Source organism: Talpa occidentalis, unplaced genomic scaffold (assembly GCF_014898055.3).
Source record: "Talpa occidentalis isolate TD23 unplaced genomic scaffold, MPIMG_talOcc4v2.1 talOcc4.16, whole genome shotgun sequence".
In the NCBI taxonomy this organism is placed as follows: Eukaryota; Metazoa; Chordata; class Mammalia; order Eulipotyphla; family Talpidae; genus Talpa; species Talpa occidentalis.
The window spans coordinates 7,257,754-7,284,978 of record NW_023601653.1 but is presented as its reverse complement, the minus strand read 5'-3'; the positions used below and the strand labels follow the sequence as shown (position 1 = coordinate 7,284,978).

Genomic DNA, 27,225 nt, shown 5'->3' with positions numbered 1-27,225 from the left:
CTAGTTGGGACAGACAGATCTGGCTTTGGGTCCAATTCTTCAGCTTTCTGGCAAGTGACTTGGGGCCGGTCATGTCCCTGAGCCTCAGTTTCTCCATCTATACATGGGGCTGTCGAGGGCTGTCGTGGAGGTGAAGCCATTTGGCACTTATGAAGGCGAGAGGACAGTGTCACATTGTCACTCTCGCCTGCATGTTAGCGGCTGACGGGGTGGGGCAGGGTCAGGGGGTGGACACTGGGTTCCCTGTCCCGTCTCGGCTACTCCCCACGCCCTCTGAGGAGAAGTTGGCCGGTATCCGCTCCCAGCTGGCCCAGGCCAGTCAGCCAATACCTGATTCCACCCCACACCTCTTATCTACGCAAAGGAGCTACAGAATCTTCGCGGAGGTTCTAATCAATGCAGCTGCAGGCATTTTCTGCCAAGTTCTAGATCCGGTTTCCACAGCTCCTCGGTTACACTGGCACCGGCACCGCTCTGAAGCCGCCCCGCTCGGGACCTCTGCTGCCCACTCCTCGGATACTGCTCCCCTTCTGCCCAGGGGGGCCTCCCCGCCCCCACTGCAGGCACCCTGGGGAAAAGGCTGAGACGCGTCCCAGGGACACAGCTGGACCCGTCACTCCCAGACAGCAGTCTCCACTCTTGCCTCTCCGGGGTGTGTGGCTGTCCCGCCCCCCTCGAGGGAGCCTGTCCCCGTGGCAGGTCCTGTCTGACTTCTCCAGGCCTACCCTGCACTGGTCACCCCCACCGACCTCTCCCCAGCTTTGTGCGAGCTCTCGGCTGGGACGTCCAAGCCGTCACTCCCCGGCGTCACCCGCTGCAGCGCTAGTGTCAGCTCCCGGGACCCAGAGCAGGCACAGGAGGGCAGCATTTTATCAGCTCCCCTTTGCAGGGGGACAGCTGAGGAGAGGGTACCTAGCTCAAGGTCCCACGATCAGTGTGAAGAGTCTGAACTCACATCTAAGCACTGAGGTCAGCGCTGCCCAGTCTGCCCCACCCCGGCTTCCCACCTCTCCCTCACTGTCCACCACATTCTCTCCCGTGCACCTCTCTTTCCATGCAGCTCCCCGCCCAATTGTCAGCCAGCCTGCCTTCCGCCTGTGCTGCTCCTGCTGCACCCACCTTGTCCCCGCACGTCTGCACAGCCACTGCGATGACACCCCGGGGGCCGGGCCCGCTCTCGTGCTGGCCACAGAGGGAAGGACACAAGGTGATGTGTGATGACAGTTCGTGAGGCGGTGTTTGAACAGGCCCCAGCCTGGGGGGTGGGGGAGAGGGGCGTGCCAGGCCCAGGTTGGGGGTTCAGAGAAGGTAAGGCCCTGTCTGAAACTGTGGGGCGGGGTGCAGAGAGAACAGCCCACACAAAGGCTTGGGCTGCCAGGAGATTGGGGTGATGAGGGAGCTGTGAGACAGTGCGATGGCTGAAGCTAGGACTCCAGGGGCCAAATGTTGATACTGTCATTTTGTTCTAGGGCAGCCCCGATACAAGACATCATTTCCCCCTAACAATTTCAGGTTTCCAGGCCTAGTCTCCCAGCCAGGACCGGACCCCAGGCTGCGGGGGCAGCGCTGAGCCCCAGCCACTAGCCCCCCAGGGGCTGGTGTCTCACGAAGGAGCAGTAGGAACTTCGCTGATGCTCAGGCAAGCCAGCGAGAAGAGGCAGATTTGTTTAGAGAAAGAAAAAATTTATTGAGAGAAAAGGGACAGAAATGAAGTGGGAACCCAGGCGGGTGGAACCAGGCCAGGGAGGGCCAAGGGAGCCGGCCTGGAGTCGGGCCTCAGGGCGTATGGCCCTTCTCTCCCTGATTATGCTAAAGCTCCACCAGTCTCTGTGATTGGTTAGTTCTCTCTCTCTCTCTCTCTCTCTCTAAAAAGATTTATTTATTTATGCATACAAGAACTAGGGTACAGGCCAGAGGTGTGTGGGGGGTGGTGGGGTGTTGAGAGGACTCACCAGAGATAGAGCGGGGAACAGAACAGGCAGACTGACTGAAAACACTGCTGAGGGGAGCAGCGGGAGACAGGAGAGGTCTGCTGCGCCATGGGGGTAGCTCCCTGGCCGGGGATCGAACTTGTGCTGCAGTGGCTACGGACAGCTTCATCAGTTGCATCTTAACCCCTCGTGCCGCCAGGGAGGCCCCAGTGGTCTCACTCACTGACCTAATGCCTCTGTGCCCGGAACTAAGGCTCTGTGTCCCCGCCCTTATCTTAGCATACTTTTCTTTATCATCCTTGTTCTGGAATGTCCTGTTGCCCCTAGTCCTGGGGGTGTTTGATTAGTCCCCTTTGGAATCTGTTGCCCTTATCTCTGGAGCTTTCCTTAACTCTCCGGAAGTCCCTGCCTGCACTGCCCCTGAAGCTGCCTGGTTATCCCTGACTTGCCCTGGGACTGAAGATGAGGCTGGAGGGGAGGCTGCGGCCAGGAGGCTCAGGGCCAGTGTGGGGATGTGGGGATGGGAACTAGTCCACCGGGGTTAATCAGAGGCTAGAGGGCAGCAGTGGGGCCAGAGTACTCTGGTCACAGCAGGGGAAGGCGCGGGGGCAGAGGTGCAGAGACAGGGGAGCGGGCCCGGCCTCCGGTGTGATGGGCACTAGTCTGAGAAGGTGACCTCGGAGGAGAAATGAGTAGGTGAGAGGTGTGTCTGGACGTGGCCTCAGTGGACGCGGATGGGTGACAGGTTGGGTGGGGGCAGGAATGTCACTTCTCTAGAGATGACCCTGGACTTTGCTGGAGCTTCCTCAGGCCCAGCCCACTCTGTGCTGCTGCTCAGGTGACCCGTCCTGCCCAAAGTTCTCCCCGTGAAGGTCATGTGAAGCTTTTATCTTAGCTGGCATCTCAGGGCCGCTGCCGGCCGGCTTCTAAGCAGGAGAGTGGGGCTTCAGCAGATGGGGATGTCAGGAACGCCTGGTCCCCAGGAAGGCCGAGCGTGGGGGTGGGCAGACTCTGGGCAGCAGAGCTCACAGAGCCATGGCTTCTTGCAGCATGTTCTCCTCACACACCCTCCCCACATTCAGTCAGGTCCCCCTTTAGAACCAGCGGTTCCACCTGGACTCTTCGATGATGCACTGTGATTTAGCTGAGGTATCTCGCGCTATGCTATGTACTCCATGAACACAGGGGCAGTACCTCTGTTATTACATCCCAGTCTCTCACACAGCCCTTGGCACGCACCGGGTGCTCAGTGGATGCTGAGCAGATATGGAAGCAGCGATCCTGGCTGGAGTTTGGTCTCTCTGGGTGCCAGGTTAGCGGGAAGGAGCTCCAATTTGCAGAGAGCTGAGGACAGTTTAGCAGTTTCGTTCAGAAGCCCGCCAAAAAAAAAAAGATTCTTTGGAATTCTAAGCTACTAAATGGGCTGGGAAAGAACAGCAGGTGTCCCAGAAGAAAGCTGTCAGGGCTGAGGCACTGCCCATTTTTTGAATTACTCATCCAGCGCTGGCCGCTCTCCACGGGCAGAGAACGGAGTCTGCAGGGCCCAGATCTGCACCCCGTACGCCATGAAGGTCGGCACATTCCAAGTGCACAAGACCTTCTCTTGAGTAGCTGCAACCAGCTGAAACTAGAGGCTGGTTAACGGAGCGAGCTCGCTCCCCGGGGTGCTCTGGACTCTGGCCAGCCACCCGATGGCCAGCTCTGTAGTCACCTCACGCTTCGCTTTCTGGATCTGTTTCCTCATCACTAAGTGAGGGCTGGATTCTCTCCTCTGCCCCTTAACTCACGGGCGCGGTGGGGACATTGGATGTGAATCTGCATTGCCAGCAGAATGGCACGGATAAGTGGGCACGGCTTCATCAGGCCAAGGATGCAGTTTTAGCCTCTAGGAAATGGAAGCATCCAGTGTCTTTCCAGCCGCTGCTTCATCCTCCGTATCTCTCCGTGGTCAGGGCGAATCTGCCGGGCCTCACCTGACACCGGGGCCGTCTCATTTCTGTGGTGCTGGGTGGATGCAATCCTTAGGGTCATTTTATAGCTGAGGACACTGAGGCTTAGCGAGGCAGCTTAGCCAGCCACAGAGAGCTGGTCAGGTCCACATGGGTGGGCTTTAAATCATTTAGTTCCATCATTTTATTCCTCTCTGTATCTCCAGGGCTTAGCAGCTGGGACGAAATAAACTGTGTGTGTGCTTGCCAAGTGAGAGTTTAGGAATAATAACTGCTAATTACTGGCTTATTGTGGAAATTAAGTAAGTAAATAGTAAGGAAAGCGGCTGGGTCAGACCTTGGGACTGAGCAGCGGTGAATAAATACTGGTTTAATTTGCTCGTGGATTCGTTCATTTATGCAACTAGGGGTGGTTGCTTCTGGCAGACGTGGGAAGACAGTAACCTTGTGTTCGTCCCTCGGCCCCACACTCGGCCCCGCAGACTGCGTGGGCTTTAGTGCTCTGCTCAAACCCCCACCCCCCACCCCACCCCGGTCCCTGTCCCCCCTAGTCACTGCTGCTGCAAAGCTGGGCTTTTCCTGCGGGCTTTTTTTTTTCTCTTTATTTCAAGAATTGGGGTACAGGCCAGAGATGCGGGGGTGAGAGGATTCACCAGAGACAGAGTGGGGAAACAGAACAGGCAGACAGACCGAAGTACACTGCTGAGGGGAGCAGCGGGCGAGACAGGAGAGGCCTGCCGCGCCTTGTGGGTTTCTCCCTGGCCGGCCGGGAATTGAACTTGTGCTGCAGTGGCTGTGGATTGCTTACAGGTTGCATCTTAACCCCTGCGCCATCAGGGAGGCCCTCCTGCGGGCTTTTTACTCACACCCTCCCTGCTGCTGGTAGGTCTCCCATCCCGCCTTTAAGGGGCTTTTCTGGGCTTTTCTTCCCGCCCAGGGTTTCCTGCTCCTTTACCCTCACCCCGCCCCCACAACCTCTCTTAACTCCTTTGCCCTGGGGACGCCATGGGCTGACCCAAAGGCGCCTGGAGAGGGGGTAGGCATGCGTGGCTGGGTGGTCTGCACTGGCTGGGAGTCCCCAGCCCACGTATCTTACATGCAAACGCTGAGTTAAATAATCCCCGCCTGGCAGCACCACTGTGACGGTGCCGTTAAATGATTAAATAGCAAACAGCATGTATACACCCTCTTCGTGTTGTGCTGAGAGGGACTTTAAAGGAGACCAGATCGGGTGCTTTTTAAACTTCTTTTTAGCTAAGGGGACCCCACTGTTTCCAGCAGCGGTTGAGGAGAAGGCAGGAGCCTAGCAAGTCTTTGCTGGACGAGTGACTGGTGAATGAGAGCGCCCAGAGCAACGTGAACTCCCGTGACATGGACGGGCCAGCCCAGGCCGCTCCAGAGGGGAGCAAGCTGACCAGCTCCCAGCTGTGCAGAGGTGGATCTGGGCGCCTGGCTGAGCCCCCCAACCCCACCCCTGGGCTCCCAAGTCTATGCCTCCCTCCTCAGGAGCCCAGAGGCTGTCCCGCTCAGCCCCTCCTCCCTGCCTGTTGCCGTTTCCTCCGTGTGGCTCTTCTCGCAAAGCTTTGCTCCCAGCTTTCAAACGTCTGCCCCGCAGCCTCCTGCCCGAGACCCAGCGGGCTTCTAAAGCCGTGGCTCCCCGCTCCCTGCTGACACCTCCAAGGACCGAGCAGGGGCCCACGAGCAAGTCACATCTCCATCTTGTTCATCCGAGCCCCCACCCCCGACCTCCTCAGGGCTCCTCATGACTCACCGTCCCTCTGTGAGTCTGGGAGCTCCCACCTCAGATTTATCTGACCAAGGGAGGTTGGTCCGTGGTAAGCACAAATGTCTCTTAGCAACATCTTGCAGTTCATCTTTCCATAGAAGGTTTTTCTCTAATGATCAAAAGTCTATTTTTATAGATTTTTTCTTTCTCAGGATTGCCAGAATAATCTTCCTGCCTCTTGTAGGAACAGCGTGTTGCTGTTCAATAATCTTCAGTGTAACCATATGTGGGGGATGAATTATCCCCATTTAGTGAGGACCCTGGTGTGTTCGCCCTGCAGTGTGTCCAGCCTCAGGGCAAGACCCTGACTGGTCTAAACCAAGCCTGGTGCTCTCTTTGTTACACTGCCCTTTGTAAGGGCAGAGATGTAAGGAAAGTTTTTCTTCCTTCACAGAAAAGAGGACTGCTCAGGGAGAAGGCAGCCTCCCCTTTTATGAACTCCTTCCTTTAGATACTATTTGTGAGGATTCGATATCCGGAGCTGTGGCAGCCATTTTGTGACAGGAGGTGATACTCTTCAGGATGAGACGTGAAAATGCTCAGAATGGCCGAGTCCAGAGAACCTGGGTCCTTTTTTTTTTTTTTTTTTTTCACATTTTATTTAAATTTTATTTTTTATATTTGCCATACAATTACAACCCCCTTATTTTGACCCCAAGCCCTCCTTTCCCAACCCCCCAACCCCCATACAGTGTCTCTGGTTCATAGTTGTTTCTTGATGTTGATATTTTCTTTCTTATAGTTATTCTTTTTCCTGGTCCCTTATTTAAGTTTTCTAGATTCCTGCTATGAGTGAGACCATCCGGCATTTTTCTTTTTCTTTCTGGCTTATTTTGCTGAGCATGATCCCTTCCAGCTCCATCCATGTTGCTGCAAATTGCATGTGTTTATCTTTTTTGAATGCTGAGTAATATTCCATGGTGTGTATGGACCACATCTTCTTGATCCAGTCATCTATTTTTGGGCATCTGGGTTGTTTCCAGAGCTTAGCTATTGTAAACAGTGCTGCTATAAACATAGGGGTGCAGGTGCTCTTTGGAATGGATGTTTCTGTGTCCTTTGGGTAAATACCTAGGAGTGGAATTGCTGGATCATATGGAAGCTCTATGTTTAGTAGGTCCAGAAATCTCCACACAGCTCTCCATAGTGGTTGGACCAGTTTGCACTCCCACCAGCAGTGCAGGAGAGTTCCTTTTTCTCCACAACCTCACCAACATTTGTTGTTGCTAGTTTTTTTAATATGTGCCATCCTCACTGGTGTAAGATGGTATCTCATGGTAGTTTTGATTTGCATTTCCCTGATTGCAAGTGATGCTGAACATTTTTTCATATGTCTGTTGGCCATTTGCATTTCCTCTTCAGAGAAGTTTCTTTTTAGCTCTTCTGCCCATTTTTTTTTTTTATTTTTTTTATAGAGGCATGCTTTATTTATTTGTTTGCTGGTTTGTTTGTTTTGTTTATACATGCACTGGGTACAGTCAGAAGCGCGGGAGGGTGAGAGAATTCACCAGAGCCAGAGCAGGGAGCAGAGCAGGCAGAAGGACCGAAGTACACTGCTGAGGGGAGCAGCGGGCGGCAGGAGAGGTCTGCGCGCCATGCGGGACCCTCCTCCGGTGGCCGGGGAGCAGCCGGGGATCGAACCGGCGCCGCAGAGGCCGCGGGCAGCTTCGCAACCCAGCGCTCAACCGCTGCGCCACCGGGGAGGCCCCTCTTCTGCCCATTTTTTGACTGGATTATTATCTTTGTTTTTGTTGAGTCTCATCAGCTCTTTGCAGATTTTTGTTATCAGTCCTTTATCATTAGTGTTGGGTGCAAAAATGTTCTCCCAGTCGGTGGGGTTTCTCTTTGTTTTTGTTATTGTCTCTTTTGCTGTGCAGAAGTTCTTTAATTTGATGTAGTCCCAGCTGTTTATCTTTGCCTTCATTATCACGGCTTTGGGTGATGTGTCTGTAAAGATGTCTTTGATGTGCATGTCATGTAGTGTTTCGCCTATATTTCCTTCTATGTATTTTATGGTTTCAGGTCTTATATCTAGTTCTTTAATCCATTTTGAGTTGGTTTTTGTGCATGGTGTTAGGTTTTTGTGCATGGTGTTAGGTCAAGCTTCATTCTTTTGCATGTAGCGACGAACCTGGGTCCTTTCTGACACTGCTGAGCTGGAACCTGACTGCAGCTGCCTCCCTCCACAGTCTCACTGAGTGGACCCGCACGTGAAGCAGCCATTGATCTGTTTTTCTGCAACTGGAAGCAGAGCATCTTCTTCACTCAGCCCGGCTGACCCCCTCAGACATGGCTGTGCCCCCTCAGAACTGGGGAGCCGGAAGGGCAGGAACATGCCCTGACCTGGGAGTGACACTTCCCTGCACCACTCACTGATGTGTGCCCAGGGGAGTCACTTCTCTTCCTGCTTCTTTGTCTTCTTGGTAAGGCAAAGATTTGCATTACATGGATGCATCTCCCAGTGAGGACTCGCAGCCCCCAGAGCCACACGGGAGGGTTCAAGCTTTTGTGGATGACGTGATGGTGCTGAGGTCCGGCTCTGCGGCGTTTGGAGGTGACTCAGTGAGCAATCAGACGGCCTCGGGTCTGTATTCATTCCTCTTCCCGTTTGTCAGCAATCCTTCAGTGTGCCCCAGTTTCTGGGTCTATTTTTAGTGGAAATCAACTGAAGCAGCTCAGGATGACACAATTCCTTCGGGACCTTTGGCCTCACCTGCTGATGGAGCCGAGCCGCAGAGCCGGGCGCCTGGAGGTGGTGGGGTCCTCTAGCCCCCTCGCAGGCCTGGCAGGCGGGCTGAGACAGAAGTCATTGATTTTGCCAACAAAAACTCTCCAGTGGCTGCAAGCCTGGGGTGAAGTGAGTGCCTTTGACTGGAAGTCCAGATTGTCCAGAATCAGTGTCTTCGAGGTATTTGCCAACAGCGAGGGAAACAGCTGCCTTCTAAATTCGGGGCCGGATCTTGCTTGTGTTTTGCTGGGCATTTTGTAGCTCTGGAAAGTCTTGTCTGGGAGTGGGCAGCTGGGGGAGTTTAAATTCTTTGCCTAGTAAGGGTGGAGGGTTCAGAGTGTCCAGAAGCCATGGAGAAGGAAGGTCATGAGTCACAGGCACCCTTGTTGACCCGCACAGACCCCTTTGTAGGGCTGGTTGGCCCAAGGTGCTCTTTCTGTGGGTGTCCACCACACCCTCCAACCGGGAGCCGGCCCACCCACGGAAGCCGGGAGGGGGCACCCTGCCCACCCTCCATCAATGAGCGACCATACATGAGTCTAAAAGACCACCCGCCTGAGCTCCATGTGGGGTGTATCTGGGACGCCCTTCACATTCAGAGCTCCGCAGGGCACTGGGCTGAGGTTAAGCTCCCAGAGGCCCCACATCCACATCTCTGCTTTGCTGCTTCCTCTGCCCCATGTGCTTCCCCCACACCCTTGTAAATTCCCCCCAAGAGCACCCCCCACCCCGCCACAGATCATTTGCCTGAGAGTCCCTGCTCCGAACGCTGCTTCTATGGAACCAGATCTAGCGCGGGGGACCTAAGGAGGCCGGAGGGACCCTGGGCGGGCCAGGGCCCCTTCGGCGGGATGAAACGATGCTGCCTGAACCGTTGTGGACTAAAGGGGCAGGGTTTTCAACCTCTGGCTGTGATGTAAGCTCTTCACCATCCCCCCCAATCTTATGTCCGATCTGTTATACAGAGGAATGCCTCGAAAGTGTGTGTGTGTGTGAGAGAGATAGACACAGGGTTGGGCTCCACAATTGGATGGACTCCAAACACGGACCATGCCGGACAGCCAGACAATCCATAAATGGAATTAAGTCAGAAATGGCCATGAGAAAGCAAATCCTTTGGGAATTTGCATAAATATGGGGGAGGGCTTGGGACTTCCTTGGAAATGGAATGGAGATTGGACGGATCCCGATCTTAAGCAGGAGGGAGACTCCAGCAGGGCGGACGTGTCCGTGACACGTCCCTTCATCCGCCATGTTCTCATTCACGACATCTGTTCTCCTTGGTCCTTGGTGACGGCTCTGCTCTCCCCTCTCAGCTGTGTGCCCAATTAAAAGGACACATTCCCCAGAGCAGCTGGGTGACTAAGGCAGCATCGACACAGCGGGAGGCTCGGGAGAGGGACTGTTCAGAAGGCTTTTTAAGAGCAGCACAGCTGGGGTCCTTTTTATCTCTTCCTTTTTCCTCCTCCATCCTGCCTGGCACATAGAAGCAATGACTGGAGCTCCAGCAGCCACTGGGAGCCATGAAGTGACCTCAAGGACAGAAGCTGCACACAGGGGCCTCCCTGGTGGTGCAGGAGTTAAAGTCTCAGAGCTATCAAGCTATTGCCAGCCACTGTGGCCTGAGTTCGATCCCTGCCCAGGGAGCTGACCCACATGACGCAGCAGACCTCTCCTGTCTCACCCGCTGCTCCCCTCAGCAGTGTATTTCAGTAGATCTGCCTGTTCTGCTCCCCACTCTGTCTCTGGTAAATCCTCTCACCCCCTGCACCTCTGGCCTGCACCCCACTTCTTATATGCATAAATAAATCTTAAAAAAAGGATGGCAGAGGATGGCAGAGCTGGAAGATGCGAGGACACTGCAGCTTCCAGGAGCAGAACCTCAGCTCCTCGTGTGCTTCCTTCCCCAGGACCACCCTTGTTGCCTGGCACCGTGGACACAGCTGGGTGAAGCGGGAGCGTGGGCTGGGGGTAAGTCTGCGCTGGGTTTGAACCTCAGGTCTCCTGTTCAGAATGAAGAGGGTGCCAGCGAACTGTGCACAATTCCACACACATTCTGCTTCGGCCGTTGTCTCTGCATCATTCATCAGGCTGAAAACGATCTCTACACTGGCATTTGGGAGAGCAGTCGGTGGCCCAAACCAAGTACACCAGCAGTCAGCTCAAAAGAAACAGCCTGAAGCGTGTGGTGTAAATGGAACGCGTGGTGTGGGCGTCCATATCACAGAGCCCTTCTCAAACTTGGGGGTGCCTCACGTCAGCTGGAGGTTCGTGGAATTGCAGGGGCTGGGCCACCCCTGCAGCTGGTGACTCAGTAGGCCTGAGGTGGGCCTGCCGGTTTGCATTTCCAGCAAACTTCCACTGAATGCTGATGCTGTGGTTGGGGACCACATCACCCTCACAGCAACTGCGCTGCTCTATTTATAAACCCCATCCTGTCGATAATTTTAAAACCTGGTAATTAATATGTGTACTTATTTCGATGCATGGGCAAATAATTATGGAGCAGCTCCTGGGGGCCAAGGTTTAGGCACGGGGGGCCCAGAAATTGAAAACAAAGTCCCTGACACCAGCTAGGGAGTTGACATCAGGTGCAAAAGGAGGACAGGGAGGACAAAAATGATTAAAAATATAATAAAGTGACAGGCAGTGATGAATGCTCTGCGGGGAAAATAAAACGGGGGAGGGGGTGAGAGGCTATTTTAGAAAAGATGGTCAGTGCAGGACTTTTAAAGAGGTGACATTTACAAGGACTGGATAAAATAAGAGTGAGCCGTGCAGACTGGGGGAAAGAACGTTCCAGGCAGAAAACACAAGGACAAAGGGCTGGAGGAGGCACCTGTCTGGTGTGTTCAGGGATAGAAGAACATGTGTAGGGCTGGGAAGGAGGGAGCAAGGGAGAGAGAGGTAGGAAAAGGGTCAGAGGGGTGGGCTGGGCCCAGCCCATGGATGATTTTTTAGGGCACAGACTTGGGGTTTTAGTTGAAGAAGCAGGGCCCTTGTGAGGATCCAATTTCTGTTTTTATTTATTTATTTATTTATTTATTTATTTATTTATTTATTTATTTATTTATTTCAAAGGTTCACCCATCCATGCATACAAGAGCTGGGGTACAAGCCAGAGATGTGGGGGTGAAGGGGGATGAGAGGATTCACCAGAGACAGAGCGGAGAACACACAGGCAGACCGACGAAACAAACTGCTGCGGGGAGCGGTGGGCGCCAGGAGAGGTCTGCTGCGCCTTGTGGGCCACTCCCTGGCCGGCCAGGGATCAAACTCGCGCTGCAGAGGACTGCGGACCGCCCCACGGTGTGGCGCTCAACTCCCTGCGCCACCAGGGAGGCCCCCAATTTCTGTTTTAAAAGGAGCCCTCTGGTTGCTGTTTGGAGAGTAGGATGTCTCGGGTCACCGTGGAGTCAAGAGGCCACTTAGGGGGTGCTGCTGCCACCCAGATAAGAAATGATGGTGTGAGGCTAGGACAGGAGGTGGCCTGGCAACAGAGGTGGTGACAGGGGGACAGATTAGATAGGGTTTAGGTGGACACCGCCAGGAGGGTCTGCTGATAGCTGGGACATTGGAGTGGGGGCCACATGGAAGTTAAGAGTGGGGGCCAGATGTGGGTTTCAGCTTGGGCAGCTGAGTCAACCGTGCTTAATCAGAAGTTCTTCGGTGCGGGTGCCGGGTCTGGTTCCTGGAAGGGCCTCCAGGGAAAGAAACGATATCATTCCTTGAGGAGCTGTAAGATGATTCCACAGAGCAGGGACAATACACTTTGGGCCCCCTTTTGTCGTTTATCTGATGAAGGTATCACTTTCCGGGCTCTGCTTGTATAACAGATGTCGGGGAGAGCTGCCTTGGAGGGAAGGGGAGAAGTGGGGGGCAGGGGATTAATGGGATAGGGCCCTGGCACTTCGGTGGGGGGTGAGTGAAGCATGCACATGTCGAGGTGTGAAATTGTATCCCCAAATTATAGAGTTATTAAGTGACTGGCAAATCAATACAACTTGATTTATAGGAAGAGAGACGCCTGCTCTATCAACTTGCTAGAGTTGGAGGGAACCAAAGAAATTAATTATGGAGACTCAAAACAGCTCCAGATGAACTCTCTAGAGGTTTACTGAAATAATTCAGTATCTATAAAACTAATTATAGTTATTATGTCACAAGTATGGTATTCACGGATAGCAATGAGGAAACGCTCTAGCTCTGGGTGGCCAGAAGGGATGTGTCAGTCCTGATTATCCATCAGTTGCTACCCGGCAAGAGAGAAGATGAGGAGCTCAGATTTTCTTGGCATTTTTTCTGGGAGTCAATTATTCCTACGCAATTTAAATGTCAGGTGGAGACTTTCTACCCTTTGAGAACTTTGAAAATATTAGTATGAACTTTCCAATTCCCTGTCCTCTATAGTTTAAATAAGGATCTCTGCAAATTTGGAGAGGAAGGTAAGGGGTCCTGTTTTCAAGGTCACCGCTGTCATCAGGCGATTGCTTCCCTCATATTGTCTTTAATTCACGCCAAATGGGTGCAACATGGAATTCACCTCTTTCCTTATTTCCTACCATAACCCCATGTGGGCCAGTCTTTAGATGAAGTTATATTTAGGATGCACAGCCCAGCAAACTAAAGTAATTAAGAAGTAATTCTAATCTTTAATTTCGTTTTTCCGATCAAACAGGAGGGACTCAATCGTATTTCACAGTTTGATTTCACGAAGCTTTCCTCTTTGTCTTGCTAGTTCTCATTCACATTCCTATTTGCTCCTATAATTTCCATCTGACAAACCGCTCAGTCTTGCGCCCAAGTCTTTCTCCTCTTTGTCCTCTTATCGTTCCCTGCTTTATTTCTGACCATTCTTCAAATTAAGTATCACAAAAGGCTGTGAAATGAGCTGCAAAAGACAACTTGCGCCAGAGCCGTGAGTGTGTGTGTGTGTGTGTGTGTATGAGTGAGAGAGTTTATTAATGTTTTTCATGACCATCTCCTTCCCCCTAATCTGCCTACAAATTATAAAAAAAAAAGTACAAATAATACTTTTTTGGGGGGTCTACTTAGCTTCTCCCCTTCTCTTGCAAATTCCCCAAGCAGTCATTAGCACGGAACGCTCCACTAAAGATTTGGTGGGAATAGGGGAGCAGGGAGAAGGCAAGGTTTTCCAGAACAGAAAGGCATCGTAGGCATTTGTGCCTTGATGGGCTTTTCAGCCCCCTGCCACTGGGGGTTCACCCCACACCAGCTCATCAGACCCATTTTGAGGGGGTCTTCCCAGTACCCTCTGAGCTCCAGCAGCTCTCCTTCCCTGCCCTTCTTTTTTTTTTCTTTTTTTTCAAAGATTTATTTATTTATTTATTTATTTATACAAGCACTGGGTACAGTCAGAGGCAGCGGAGGGTGAGAGGATTCACCAGAGACAGAGCAGGGAACAGAACAGGCAGACTGACGAAGTACACTGCTGAGGGGAGCAGTGGGCGGCAGGAGAGGTCTGCGTGCCATGTGGGACCCTCGCCGGGGGCCGGGGATCGAACTGGTGCTGCAGAGGCTGCGGGCAGCTTCGCAGCCCAGTGCTCAACTGCTGCGCCGCCGGGGAGGCCCTGCCCTGCTATATAACAGTTCAGCCTGTTGGCAAAGGGGCGAAAGCAGGGCACTGGAGCCGGCACGCCTGGGTTTGAACCCTGCCTCTCTTACAAGCTGTGCGACATTAGAAGGACTTCAAGAAGCTCTTGCCCCTTAGTTTCTCCATCTGCAAAATGGAGCTAATGGGCCTTCCTCAGAGGGTGGCTGGGAGGATGAAGTGAGTTAATTCACATGAAGGCCCTAGGGGAGTCCCTGGGTGCGCGCTGGTTCGTACACGGCCTCCTCAGCTCTTGGGCTCCTGTGTCACCTTCCGGCAGAGACGCATCAAAGTCTTTTCCAAACAAAAGCCATTTGCTCCCCAAGGAGGATTTCGGTGCCACCTGTTAATGCTGTTTCCCTTTGTTGCTTCTGTAAGGGCCGTGGCCGTGGGTCCCTACTCTGCCATCTTCTGCCTCCAGCTCCCTTAGGCAGACCCTTCACCTCCGTGAGTCTCCGTTTGCTCATCTGTGAGGTGGGAATGACAACCACGCTAGCTCTGCGGGGGTCGGGATGAAGCAGGTCCTGGGGACGAGTCTACACAGCCCTGGGCCGTTGGGTGTCGGGGGTACCGGCTGCTCTCCGTGCCCCGTGAACGGCACCCGGGTCGTCCGGGTCGTGCTCAACACACATGGTCATGGCCACCCCACAGAGCTGTGGGCCGGCACTTCCCTGTGAAGCCCGGGGCTCCAGGGAACGGTGGTGAGAGCAGGATGAGGGAACAAGGTGCTCCGGGAGGGCAGGATCGCTGTGGCCGGGAAGACTCCCCAAGGGGGCACGTCGCAGGGAGGACAGAGCAGGGGAGCACGTGGAAGGATCTTCAGATGGAGCAGAGGCCGGGAGGTGGGACCGAGCTTCAAGGCGAGGCTGGATCCCCAGAACCACCCCGCTTCCGGCAGATTCACAGACAGGGCGCCGAGCAGCTGGCCAGGCGGGGTCCAGGGTTCTTGGACACGAGGGGAGGTCAGTGAGAGAGGAGAGCGGAACAGAGGGCTCCAGAAGATTCCGTGCCGGGTGGGGGGTGGACTGCACCGTCACTACTGACAACAACAATGAAGTGTTGGGGAGGAGCACTGTCGGGAGCACTCTGGGAGGCCGAGCGCTGCCCGGGGCTGGATTCCCCAGCTCCCCTTTTCCAGATGAATTAACTCAAGCTCAGAGAGCAGAGGCTGCACGAGGAATTCATTTCAGGGCCTGAGGTATGACTCAAGCTCGTCCGGCCCAAGGCCAGGCCCCGGATGCCAGGAGAGCGGCTTCACCCCGTGTACCCTGCAGCCTCTGGGGGTAGACAGGGGAGCCCTCCCAGGACGGGGGGCCTGTGACAGCTCTGTGCTCCCTGTTCTCCTGTTCTCTCTCCCACTCCCACCCCACCAGGTGGAGACCAGCTGAGCTCTCTCCAGCGTCCTCCAGCCACGGGGCTGTCCCCCCGGAGTGCAGCTCAGTGGTCTTCCTGGGTCCTGGAGCCCTCCTGGGCTTCCTGGCCTGGATGGGACCAGCACGATGGAGATGGTGGGGGTGGGAGAGGAGAGAAGCTTCTCCAATGTGAGGGGGGTTGCACCCCCTCCAACCCTGGTTTGGCATTTTATGTGCCTGGAATGAGAAAGCCACTGTTGCTATGGAAACTGCCATTCCCTCTCCCTGTGTCTTTCTCTGTGGGAAGCTCCCGTGTGTGCGGGGTGGGGTGGAAGGGGCACTCCTCTCTCACCGGGCATTGGCTTGCAGGAGGACATCTCTGGGGTGAGGCTGCAGGTGGGTTGCTGGGGGAGGGGACCCTGGGAGCTCAGCTTGGGCTTTGGGGAGCAGCTTCAGGGCTTGGGGCTGGAGGGCAGGGGAAGGAGCAGCTGTGGAGCTCAGGTTGCTTCTCTGGAACAATCCTGGTAATGGCCCCTCACCTTGAAAGGCAACATACGGTTTGCAAGACGTGGTCAGATGGGCTCTTTGGAAAGAGCGGGAGCCAGGCAGTTAGCAGCCTCAGGCGTCAGCATCGCATAGCTGCTTTCCCAAACCTCAGTTTCTCCACATCCAGAGGACGTGTGGCGCGACAGCCACCTCGCGGAGAGCGGGCCCGTGGGCCTATGAGTCTGGGCACCTGTCCCCTGCCTGCCAACATATAGGAGGCAGCGTGCAACTAAGGTGGGTCCCTTCTCTGCCCTCCCTGTGTGACGCCATCCTGCTCGGGTAGGTGCACGAGCTCCCCTTTAGAGATGTGGAAACTGAGGCCGGCCTGGAGGAAGGAGCTTGCGGTCCACAGGGAGTCAGTGCAGGGCCAGGGAGAGACCAGAAGCCCCGCGCCTGCCACCTCCCCTGCAGTCCCTCCACTGGCTGCTGGAGCGGCCTTAGGTACCCGGCACGTGACCCCAGCTCTGCACCACGTGCTCAGCCCCAACTCTCTGGAGCTGTCCTCAGGGGGACAGGCCTGCAGTGCAAACACAAACGGCTCTCCGTTGGGCTTTTAATATTAAAATAGAATGAAGTGCTTTGTCTTCTCTGGGGGGGGCGGGAAGTGGGGGCATGGGGGAAAATAACAATCCTTCAAACCCCAATGTCGACACCCCCGCCAGTACCCCTCTCAGCTCCCAGAAAGGAAATAGTTCCTTCCAGGTGATTTGTTAGCTCTTTCTGGGGCATAAGAAGGTGGAAAACTAATTATAACTTCTCAGATTTTTTTTTTTTAGCTTTCCTGCTTTTCAAACCAGGGGCAGGACATCAGGTGTCCCCCAAGTCCACTGAGTCCGGGCAAGAATTGAAGCAGGAGGTAATTTTACCCCCAGCAGCCAGGTTCTAGAAATTCCAGTAAGCAGGGGCGTCAAGTAGAGTGGGGTCCTGCTAGTGCTCACCTCCTCCCCCGCCCCAGGAAAGCTCCTGCTCCCCCACCAGATATATCACCCCAAGAGTCAGGAGGCTGAAGCCAGATGCATAAATTTGTGAAAGCTGGAGATGAGAGACCGGAGCCCCAGAGCAACTGCTTCCTGGCACTGCTGTGTGTCCTTGGGCAAGTCGCTCCCCCTCTCTGGGCTACCTCATCTGTCACAGGGAGACCATGCTGGTCTTGCCCTCTTCCCAGGGTAGTCATGGAGGCTCAAAGCAAGACTGGGCTGATTTCTTGGCTGCAGAATTAGGGCAGAATATAGCAAAAGTGGAGAGGATCCTGCAAGGGGAGATCAGGGGCAGAGACCCCTAGCGTGCCTAGTGGGGGGAAGTCTAAGAGATTTGGCTTTAATGGAAGGTCCTTAATGCACTTTAAAAAAAAAATAATAATAGGTAGCCAATTTCTTTTTTTTTAAGATTTTATTTTTTTATTTATGCATACAAAAGCTTGGGTACAGGCCAGAGGTGCAGGGGTGAGAGGATTCACCAGAGACAGACTGGGGAACAGAACAGACAGATTGACCGAAGTACACTGCTGAGGGGAGCAGTGGGCGAGTCAGGAGAGGTCTGCTGCACCATGTGGGTTGCTCCCTGGCTGGCCGGGAATCAAACTTGTGCTGAAGTGGCTGCTGAGAGCTTCATAGGTTGCGCCTTAACCCCTTGTGCCACCAGGGAGGCCCCCTTCATGCACACTGAAGGATAAATCATTGCAAGCTCCCTATGAGTGTGGTGACAGAGGCTAGCCCAGGGAGGGGCTCACATCACTCAGCTTATTGATCTGCAAGCAGCCGGATGGTCGTGACCAGGCCTGGGGCAGAGAGGGCTCTGCACGGGTGCTGGGAACAAATTAATAGACACGTTGAGAGGACAGATGTCAGTCTCTACAAGGGCCAGAGAGGCACAGGCGGGGGAGATGGACTAGCATTGAGCACTTGCCACATAGGTCTGGATGCTGAAGAGAAACAGTTAAGTTTTACAGAGTCCCTGCTACAAAAGTTGGGGTGAGAACGCCGTTTCTGGAGCCAGGAGACCTGGACTGGAACCTCGGCTCTGCGACTAGTCGGCTGTGTGGTCCGGGGAGAGTTACTGCTCGTTTTTGGTGTCTCAGATGCCCATCTGCAGCTGGGGGCTAGTGATGTCGTTTACTCAGGAGGGGCGGAGAGGATGCTCTGCCCTGGAGCCTGCCAGAGTAAAAAGTGCTGTGGGGTGGTCCCTGCCACCACCAACCCTTGGTCCTGAACTTCCTCGTTCTGTGAAATCTTTGCTGCGATCCTAATAGAGGTGCTGTAATTATCCCCATTATCCAGATGGGGAAACTGAGGCTCATGCAGATTCAGCCACGTGCCCATCTTGAACTTGGCAGTCCCAGAACTTGAGCCCAGCCCTGGGCCCCTCTGAGGACACCCCAGGCCCGCATCTCCAGCCCAGAGAGCAAGACCTGACTCAGAACCTCGGGGCATCTAGAGGTGCCAAAGCCAAGGCTTGCTTTGTCACACCACACCTTCCATGGTGGGGCGGGAGAGGCTGCCTTGCTGGGGCCAGAAATGCGGGGGCCCCTGCCATGGGGCAGGCAGCCCCCATGCTGTTCTGTCATTAGCCCCTGTCCCTCCACTCTGCCCAGTCTCCCTCCTCTCTGTGCTTCTACCCCAGCCTCTCCAGCTCCCTGCCTGCCCCTCCCCCCCTCCCCTGAGAAGATGAATCGGGCCCTACTTGCCAGCAGCCTCAACCAGGATGGGTAATTCATGCCCCAGCTCCTTCCTCCTTATCTGATCCTCTCAGATTTTGTTACTTTTGGCCGAAGACTATTCAGACATGTGATAGCCGGAGTGAGTTACGGCGTGTAGCTGAATTTCCCTGCACGGAATGCGGAGCCTCCTAAAGGTCATTTTATAAAAGGAGCTGCCGGATCGATGCGCTGCGCGTCAGCGTGATTGCTGTGTCAGCGTCAGGAACGGGGCACGAATAGATGATGGAAGAGTTATTTACTCGCCCGTGTCAGGAATAAGCTATTTATCTTTTTTGGAATTGAGTTAAAACGCCTCCCAAGGCATTCAGAGCAGGCTCCTGGGAGAAAGGGTGGACGAGAGCTAATAACAGGAAGGCGCGCTGGCTTGATGGTCTCTTCAGCGGAGAGCGATGAACTGGAGGAGTCTGGAGACACCGGGATTTTGTGGCAGATGATCCTCCCTCCTCCCTCCCTCCTCCTCTCCCTTCTTTCCTTCCCAGATCAAGGAATTCCTGTTTTAGGCCCCAGGAATACAAGAGGTGGAGAGGCAGAGGGGCAGTGCTGCGCTTGAGGGGGGGTGAGGGGGGCAGGCATAGGCAGTGAGGCTGGCCGATTCTGGGTGCTGTGATGGGGGCTACAGGGACACCCATGTGCCAGCACCAGGCGAAGCGCTGGGGTGTGGACACTGCCCTAGGGAGGCTGAGAGTCGAAGTGACAAATGGCACACGGTGTTGAATTGATCAGACCCTGCCCTGAGGGTGCAACCTGCAGAATAACCCCGAGCCAGGGTGGGCTTAGGAGGTGAGTGCGGGTGGCATCAGACAAGCCATGGGTGTGGGCTGCGCAGAGCAAGCCGAGAAGCCGAAGGATGCTAGGGTGCCTAAGGAGGTGCATCCAGAGGAGCAGGAGAGGTAAGGGTGCGGGGGGGCATCCTCCGTGGCTGGCAGGGAACAGCGGGGCAGCCCGTGCGCAGGGCTGGGCGTGGATCGCTGCAAAGGCCGGTTCCGGCTTGGAACCATGAGCGCAGCCAGGTGGAAGGCTCGTGCCAGCTGGCCATCTGTTGAGAAGGGTCATATCGGTGCCACCTGGCCTGCGGCGGGGAGCATCTGGGAGGCAGAGCACGCCTCTGTTTGATGGGCTCCATCATGATTAATTCAGCAGCATCAGACCCCTGCGGCCTGGGGCCGGCGCTGGCCCAGGCTGTTCTCCAGCCCTGTTCTGAGCACACACGCCTGTCATTTTGGGTGACTAGGACGGGGCAGTGGGAGGCAGAAACCGGCCAGGGGAGCAGCCTTCTCCACCTTTCCTAGGGTGGCGGTGGGGTTGGGGTGTCCAGCTCACCTGGCGGCGAGCTCTGCCTGCTCCAAGGGGGCCTGCCGCAGCGGTCCTGCCTCAAGGGTCTCAGGATCAGCGCTGTCCCTCCCGGACGTGTCCTTCTAGACATCCCAGGACCCCCCCGGGATGCCTTTCATGCTGGATGCGTGTGCCCACACCCACACCCACATGTGTGTGCAAACATGTGCCCAGCACATACCTGCACCCAAGAGCATGAATGCAACCGAGCATTATGTTAACCAGCCTGAACGACCGTGTCATCCCGCGCGAGAACACGGCATCCACACGCCGCGCCGCATGTTTCCAGCACCTGCTCATCCATGTTCTCCGTGTAGGTCTCACCGTCAGCCCCAGAGTGGTCCCAGCCAGCCGACGCCTGAACAAGGCCTTGCTGGCAATTTTTAGCACAGCTAATTTAATGACAATTCTGTTTACAAAATTGTTTATTTTTTAATTTTTTTAAATAATGCCCTGGGAACTCATAGCTGGTTAGTGGTAAGGTGAGCCACCTACGGTAGACAGTAGCCAGAGCTGGAATTTTCACCACGTGCATCTGAACCTCGCACGGTTTCCCTGCTGTTTGCGTGCGTGGCACAGAGCCGGAGGCTGGCGACAGCCCGTCCCTCCCCGCCTCTGCTCATCTCCCTAATGACCAGCTTTTTAAAGTGAAGCTAACCCTAAGCTAAACACTTTGCAGGTGTGGATGGTGGTGACAAAAACCTATAAAGTGGGGATCGGTGTATTCCCATTTTGCAGATGAGGAAACCGAGTCAGAGGCCTTGGCTAATTTCAGTGACACAGAGGGAGGTGGGGGGAGTGAGCCCATCAGATGGCCCAAGCTGTCTGTCCCCTCGAGGCTTTATTGCCTCCCCCCTCCAGGGTCCCTGCCACAGCAGGTCTCCAGCAACACCCTCAGGACCCCGGGGTGGGCAGGGGACTGGCAGGGAGGGTGAGCCCTGGCTTGCCACAGTGGCCACCCCAGGCCCTCTGGCACCCCATGACGATCCTTAATTCTGAATTATCCGTGGTTCCCCGTGGAGGGAGCAGGGAGGGGCAGAGCCAGCTTCCAGATGGCCCTTCTGGCGGGCGTGGGCTTCAGCTGGTCTTTATGTAAGAGTTACTCGGCTTCCCAGATTGCCTTCGAGGCAAACGTTTAAACACTTGTTTTGTGTTTATGACACAGAGAAAGAAATTAAAAGGCCCCCAGGGGAAAATGAGGAAGGCAAAAAAAAAAAAAAAGAAAGAAAGAAAACCCAGGAGTGATTCTGGGGACTTGGCTCACAAGACGGAGAGAGAAACCAGGTCTGGGACTGGTTTCAAGATTACTGGGAGCAGGTGGCTTCCCTGGGCTTGGGCACAAGATCCAGGATTCCACGATCCCAGCAGGGAGGAGGGGAGCTCCTTCTGGTGCCAGACAGCGCCAGAAAGCTGCGGTGATGGAGGCCTGCTGAGCGTGGCAGCTCCGGCCTCCGCGTTCTGTCTCTGACGAGCTCAACACCCTGCTTTGCAGACGGGGAAGCGGAGGCTTAGGAGGCGCAGGGACTTGGCCAAGGTCAGGCTGTCTGAGAGCCGGACTTGACCTGGGACTGCAAGAATTCTTCCCAGCGAGGATGCCTCCAGCAGAAAGCCTGCCAGGAGGGAGATCCAGCTCCCGCGCCTCCCCAAGCTCCTCACCGCGACCTCAGAACCCGGCGTCTTACTGTCTGGCCTCTTGTTATTCAGAGGGTCCTGGAACCCGGGGTTTTTGATTCTCTGGGGCATCTGAGCCGCCTCTGAACACTGGCAGGGGTCGGTGGACACCTCTCCACCGTACTCTCTCCCGGGTGTTGCTTTTCTGGTCTGTGCCCTGAAGGGTAAGCCCAGGCGGGCCCTCAGAGGTGGCAGAAGCTCAGCAAGGAGACTGCCAGGGGACACAACTGCCATCTCTTCCCAGAGGAGCAAGCAGAAGCCGGGGTTCGCCCAGGCTCACGCAGTGAGCCGGGGATAGAGCAGGGCCAGGACTCAAGCTCTGGTCCTGTTCAGTGCTCTTCCCGCTCCACCTACATCTGCTCCCTCCTCCACACCCCCAGGCCGAGGGCAGGACCCTCCTAGCACAGCTGAGTGGGCCCTTTGTCATGACCCTCGGGGACTCTGTTGTTCAGGATCAGGATCCAGGGGGTGGTGGGAGCTCCTCGCAGAAGGCCTGGTCCAGAGGGCACCAGGACATGATGCAGGGGAGAGGCAGGTGAGGAGGGCAGGAGGAAGGAGGATGGAGAGCAGCAGGGGGGTCGCCCCTGTGAGGGACCCCACCCCCAGACAGCCTGCCGTCAGGAAGAGCCCCAGGAGACTGTTTCCTGGCCCACCGCAAGCAGGAAGCGGTTTGGTAAAATGGCAACACACGGACAGAGCACAGACGTGATCTGCTTTGTATAAGCCCGAGGGCTCCTCGCCGCCATGCCCGGGGCAGAGTGGGCAGGGGCTGGCATTACCTGCGTTTTGCCGATGAGGCAACTGAGGTGCAGCCAGGTCCTGCTGATAACCAGAGACGGAGCTTGAACTAGAAAGGCTAGAACTTGCAGCGTGCGGCCAGCTCTGCTTCTCCCGTGACAGACTCCATTCATTCATTCACTCATTCATTCATTCACTCCTCCTGTCATTTACTCCTTCACGCTCTCGTGATCGCCCTGCCTTTCCTTGAACCCCAAGTGCACCCCGCCTCAGAGCGTCTGCACTTACTTCCCCTCTCCCTGGAGTGCTCTTCCCACAGATGTCCTGGGGCCCCTGGCCTCACTCTGCTGACCACCCCCCACACCTGCTGTGGTCGCCCCATTGCTCTCACACACCTTGTTTGTGTCATTTTTCCTCAGGCACTAATCACAACCTGACCTTTAAAATCTATTTCTCAGAGTGGAGCTAGGCTGTTCCAGCCTACGTGGTCACAGCTGATTCTCTCTCTGTAACACCAGCTCCTTGAAGGCAACTTTGTCTGGTTCCCCATCTACTCCAAGCACTAGGCTCTTGCCCCACACCGAGTCAGTACTGTATTTACCGAGTGCCCTGCACACCTGTCCTGTGCCAGTGAGGCACACAGGTGACTGCGGCTGTCTCCTGCTCGCAGGGAGCTCAAGCGTGGACCTCGGATGGAATGGTAGGTGAGGTGAGGCAGGCTCCCTCTCAGCCGTTGGGACAGAGCCTATGGAATAACCCTCCAGAATCACTTCTTACCCTTTTTCTTAATAACAGAACCCCAAATTTAGCTGAACATGAGATTATTCAGAATAAAAGCCACCTTTCCAACCTCGCTTGCAGCCCAGTGGGGTCAAGTTCCAGAAGTGTCCTTAGAGAAAGGAGGTGCGTCCTTGTTCACCCTTTCGCCTGCTTCTGGCTAGCCTTCAGCAGCCATCTTGAGCCATGAGAATGAGGTGGCTCCTAGAACATGTCTAGGGGACTTGTTTCTCTAGACAGAGACTGACTGTCCCTATTGTTCACCAGAGGCAGGGGTGGAACTGTGTCGTGTCTGGATCTGGGCTGTGGCATGGGACAGGACCAGTTGTTTTTGTGGGTAATTGGCTAGATTAGCATGCATTGACTCCATTTATTCATTCCCTCTTCCATTGACCTTTTCGTTCAGTCATTCAATCACCCCACCATTCACCCATGAAGTTCATCCACTCATCTATTTATCCATAAAACATCCCAGGGCAGGGAGCCAGAGGGCTGGGATGTGAGTTGGAGCCAGCTTCTCCTGGAGCCTGGGAGCAGGGCCTGGGGGTCTTGAGCCCCCATCGCTGAGGCAGAGCAGAGCTTGCTCGTTGCTCTGGCCCCAAATGTGAGCCTCTATGAGGTAAAAGGGACCACATTTTGGATTGCAAGAGCATGGGGTTCCTTGTGCAAGGGCACTGAGGCCTCCAGGGGCCCTGGACCAGGTGAATGTAGCCCATCCCCTTCCCTGTGTGAGGGCGAGGACACAGCACACCTGCGTGTTCCTTAGGCCATGAAAGGTGGCTGGTCTAGTGAGAGACTGACTCATGAGTCTCGTAGCCTCTGAAAACTCTGTAAAACTTAGAGTCTCTGCTTAGGACACAGTATTAAGAGTATTCTAGAAGAGAATCAGAAACTCCTAGACCTTGTATGCTTTCTACAAAACTAAGCCAGGATCTCCCGTGAAGATGGGGCCAAAAAAAGAATCAAAGGACTTGGGGTGGTGAATGGGGAGGAGGGGCCGAGAGGCCACAGGATACCCAGCGCTCCTCCGGGGCCGACTTGACAGGAAAAAGGGAAACACGCTGAGAAGGAGTTGGCGCTGGATGGTCGTGGTGAGCTGGGAACAAGCCAGTTTTCTCTCTGGTATTTGATGGGTCTGTACATCCTTGTAGACACTGTGGTCAAAACTGACAAGGCAGAAACAAAGCAAATGTATCTATTTTGTTAAATAGCAAACTGTTCCCCAATATGGTGGCTGCAAGGAATAATGATATTAAGATTTCTCATGTTTCTGTGGCGGGCAGGGCAGAGCAGGACCCTTCTCCACTTGCTCATGGATGAACACATTGGCAGCTGATGCCGGAAGGTTCTAGAAGGGCATGTCATGTGGCCTCTCATCTTCCAGGTGACCTTTCTCACCTCCTGGTTTCTCCTTTCTGTAGGATAGCTTGGATTCCCTTACTACCTGGTGTTGGATTCCAAGTAAAAGAAGCTTCTAGGCCTCTTGAGGCCCCAGCCTGAAACAGGCAAGGCTTTACTTCCGCCACATTTTGCTGGTTAAACCACATCCCACACTCCAGTGGGAAGGAAACTACCTCTACCTATTGATGGGAGGGACCGTGGGTGGACATATTAACAGACACGAGCCCCAGGATGTTGGTAGGGGTCATGGAACTCACAAGGAAGGTGAGCCGTGATCTACACACATTTGGCTTAGGCGCAACTTTAGGGTACACCTACGGGGCTGGGGCCGGGTTCTGTGTGACCCGCTCTGCCTCTCTCCCACCCTCTTGTGTTCCTCTTTTTCAAACAACCCCTTCGACTAGAAACCACTAAAGGGAAAGAGAAATACACCAAGGCCACAGTCATTAGCATCCCAGAACATTGGATTCTATTTCTGGCAGCTCCAAAGCAGTTGGCAAACCTCTGCCGGCGCTTCTCCAGCTCAGCACGCCAAGGTAACGAGCCGCCCACTGTATTATGTGGCATCAGCAGAAGTGCGGGTGCCTAGCTAAAGAGGAAATAGACTCGCTCCCCTCCTGCCTGCACCTGGGACTTGGGGTTCAGCTCCGGGATCCCAGGGAGGCCACTCACTTTGTGTGCCCACTGTGCGCGGGGGACCTGCTGGCCCTTGTTCCCTCTGCAGCCTCCTCTGTGCTGCTTGCTCTCCCCCCTGCTCTGCAGCCCTTCTGGGTGCATTTCAGTTCTTTGAAAGGGCCATTCTCTCTTCCAGGCTCCCTTGTCGTGTCCTGATCCCGCTGCTAGGTGCCTCCTCTGGCTAACTCCAATGCATTTCTCCAGCCTTAGTTCACAGCCCGCCCTCCAAGGCAGGGCCACGCTCGGCTCCTAGCCCAGTGTTCTCTGTTTGTTGAGTGACTGGATGGTAGAATGAATGAGTCCTCACAGCTGCCCAATTGACAGATGAATCAACTGGGGCTCACAGAGAACTGGCAGAGCCAGGACTGAATCCAAGAATGTTTGGGGGCCAACTTGTGCCCTTTCTACCACACCTGGGTCAACGAAGGGTGGACAATGTGGGGGTACAAGGGAGAGGGTGCTGGAGGAAGAAGTGAAGGCCAGCACACCTCCTGCCCCGTTGCTTGTGCAAGATAATGCCAGAAATGAGGTGGAAGCTGGGGTCAGCCCCTGAGTGGAAGGTTTTGCTAGAGCCTCCGTGAGTCTGGCTTCCTCGGTCTCCGTGTAGACAGGAGGGTCTGACAGCGGCTCATTAGCTGTCAGAACCCGAAAAGCAGTGCTAACTTGCAGGGTTTTTGGCACCCTTTGGTTAAAGGGGTTCAGGGCAGATTCCAGGTTAGAACCAAGAGGTTTAAGTCCCAGGTGGCCAGTCGGGTGCACTGGAAGTAGATTCAGAGTCCAGATAGACTGAGAGCCCCAGCTCCACCCATTAGAGCTGAGAGACCCTGGTCCAGGTACTACCCCTCCCGAGCCTTCCCTCCTGGTAACCACTCATTGCTCTTAGAGTTTAAGATTTTATTTGTTTGATTTCTTTCTTCCACGAGTTTAATCATCTGTGCTTGTCTTTCTCTGATGTCACTAAGCATAATGCCCCCAGGCCCACCCAGAGTGCTGCAATTGGCAGGACTTTATCTTTCTGCTGCAGCTGGGTGCTCTCCCAGTGCGCCCCACCCAGTCTTTATTCTCTCATCCCCCAACGGGCATTCAGGTTGCTGCTGACTCTGGCTGTTGTGAATAATGCAGCAGTCAACACAGGGTGCAGATACCTCCTCAAGCTCGTGTTTTTGTCTTTTTCAGATAAGGACCCACAAGTGGGTTAACTGGATCATGTGAAATTTCTATTTTTAATTTTTGGAGGCATCTCCATACTGTTTTCCATAATGGCTGCACCCAAGTGCGTTCCCACCCAGAGGCACAGGGCTCCTGTCTCTGCACATCCTCCCCACAGCGTGTTCCATATCTTCGGATAATAATCGTTCTCACAGGTGTGCGGTGACAAGTCAGTGTTGTTTTGATTTGCATTTCCCTGGTAATAAACAATGATGAACATCTTTCGCGGGCCTCTTGGCCATCTGTATGTCTTCCTTGGAGATGTGTCTATTCAGATCTTCTGCCCATGTGGTTATAGGGGTGGGCCCAGTGCCTGTGGGTGTGAGGGCTGCATGGACAGTTCTCATCCAGATGATCTGGTTACTCTGGCTATTCCTTTTCTGACTGCGCTTTTAGCTCGACCTCACCTGGTGCACTGACCACACTCTCCTGGTTATCACTGCGCTGTGCTAGTGCATTCTCCGAGGACAGATGAGGTCACAAAGGGTATGCTAGGGAGGGTGCTTGCTGTCCGAAGACACTTAGTGAAGGAAATTCAGTTTATGCTGCCCGCCCAAAGCTGTGAGCCTTGGAGAGGGGTTTTCTCTGCCTATGGAAGTTTCCTTTTTTCTAATTTGCACAAAAGCTGCCAATGGGATGGAAGGCACCTGAGTTACCTATGGGGGGGTTCATCCAGCTTAGAAGCATGGAGTCAAACAGAACCCCAGAGAGGATCTGACACAACATCCTACTGCAAAGAAAAAGAGGCTGCTGTTCACTCATTCATTTATTGGCTTCCACCTTCATACTCAAGAAGGCGAGGA

General features: G+C 54.5%; 2 long non-coding RNA genes across 3 annotated transcripts; both read left to right on the top strand.

Moving 5' to 3' along the window:
• Window positions 1-463: 463 nt before the first annotated feature.
• Window positions 464-10,845, top strand: LOC129146027 (uncharacterized). Its single transcript, XR_008552330.1, has 3 exons — window positions 464-652; window positions 1,061-1,207; window positions 10,305-10,845. It is a non-coding gene; the product is annotated as an uncharacterized LOC129146027 (long non-coding RNA).
• A 4,207-nt stretch (window positions 10,846-15,052) lies between these two features.
• Window positions 15,053-26,635, top strand: LOC119248249 (uncharacterized). 2 transcript variants are annotated; one of them, XR_008552131.1, is made up of 6 exons: window positions 15,053-15,203; window positions 16,031-16,137; window positions 16,680-16,759; window positions 24,421-24,521; window positions 24,943-25,074; window positions 26,390-26,635. It is a non-coding gene; the product is annotated as an uncharacterized LOC119248249 (long non-coding RNA). The 2 variants fall into 2 exon arrangements; XR_008552132.1 differs by lacking the exons at window positions 16,031-16,137; window positions 16,680-16,759.
• The last annotated feature ends 590 nt before the right edge of the window (window positions 26,636-27,225 follow it).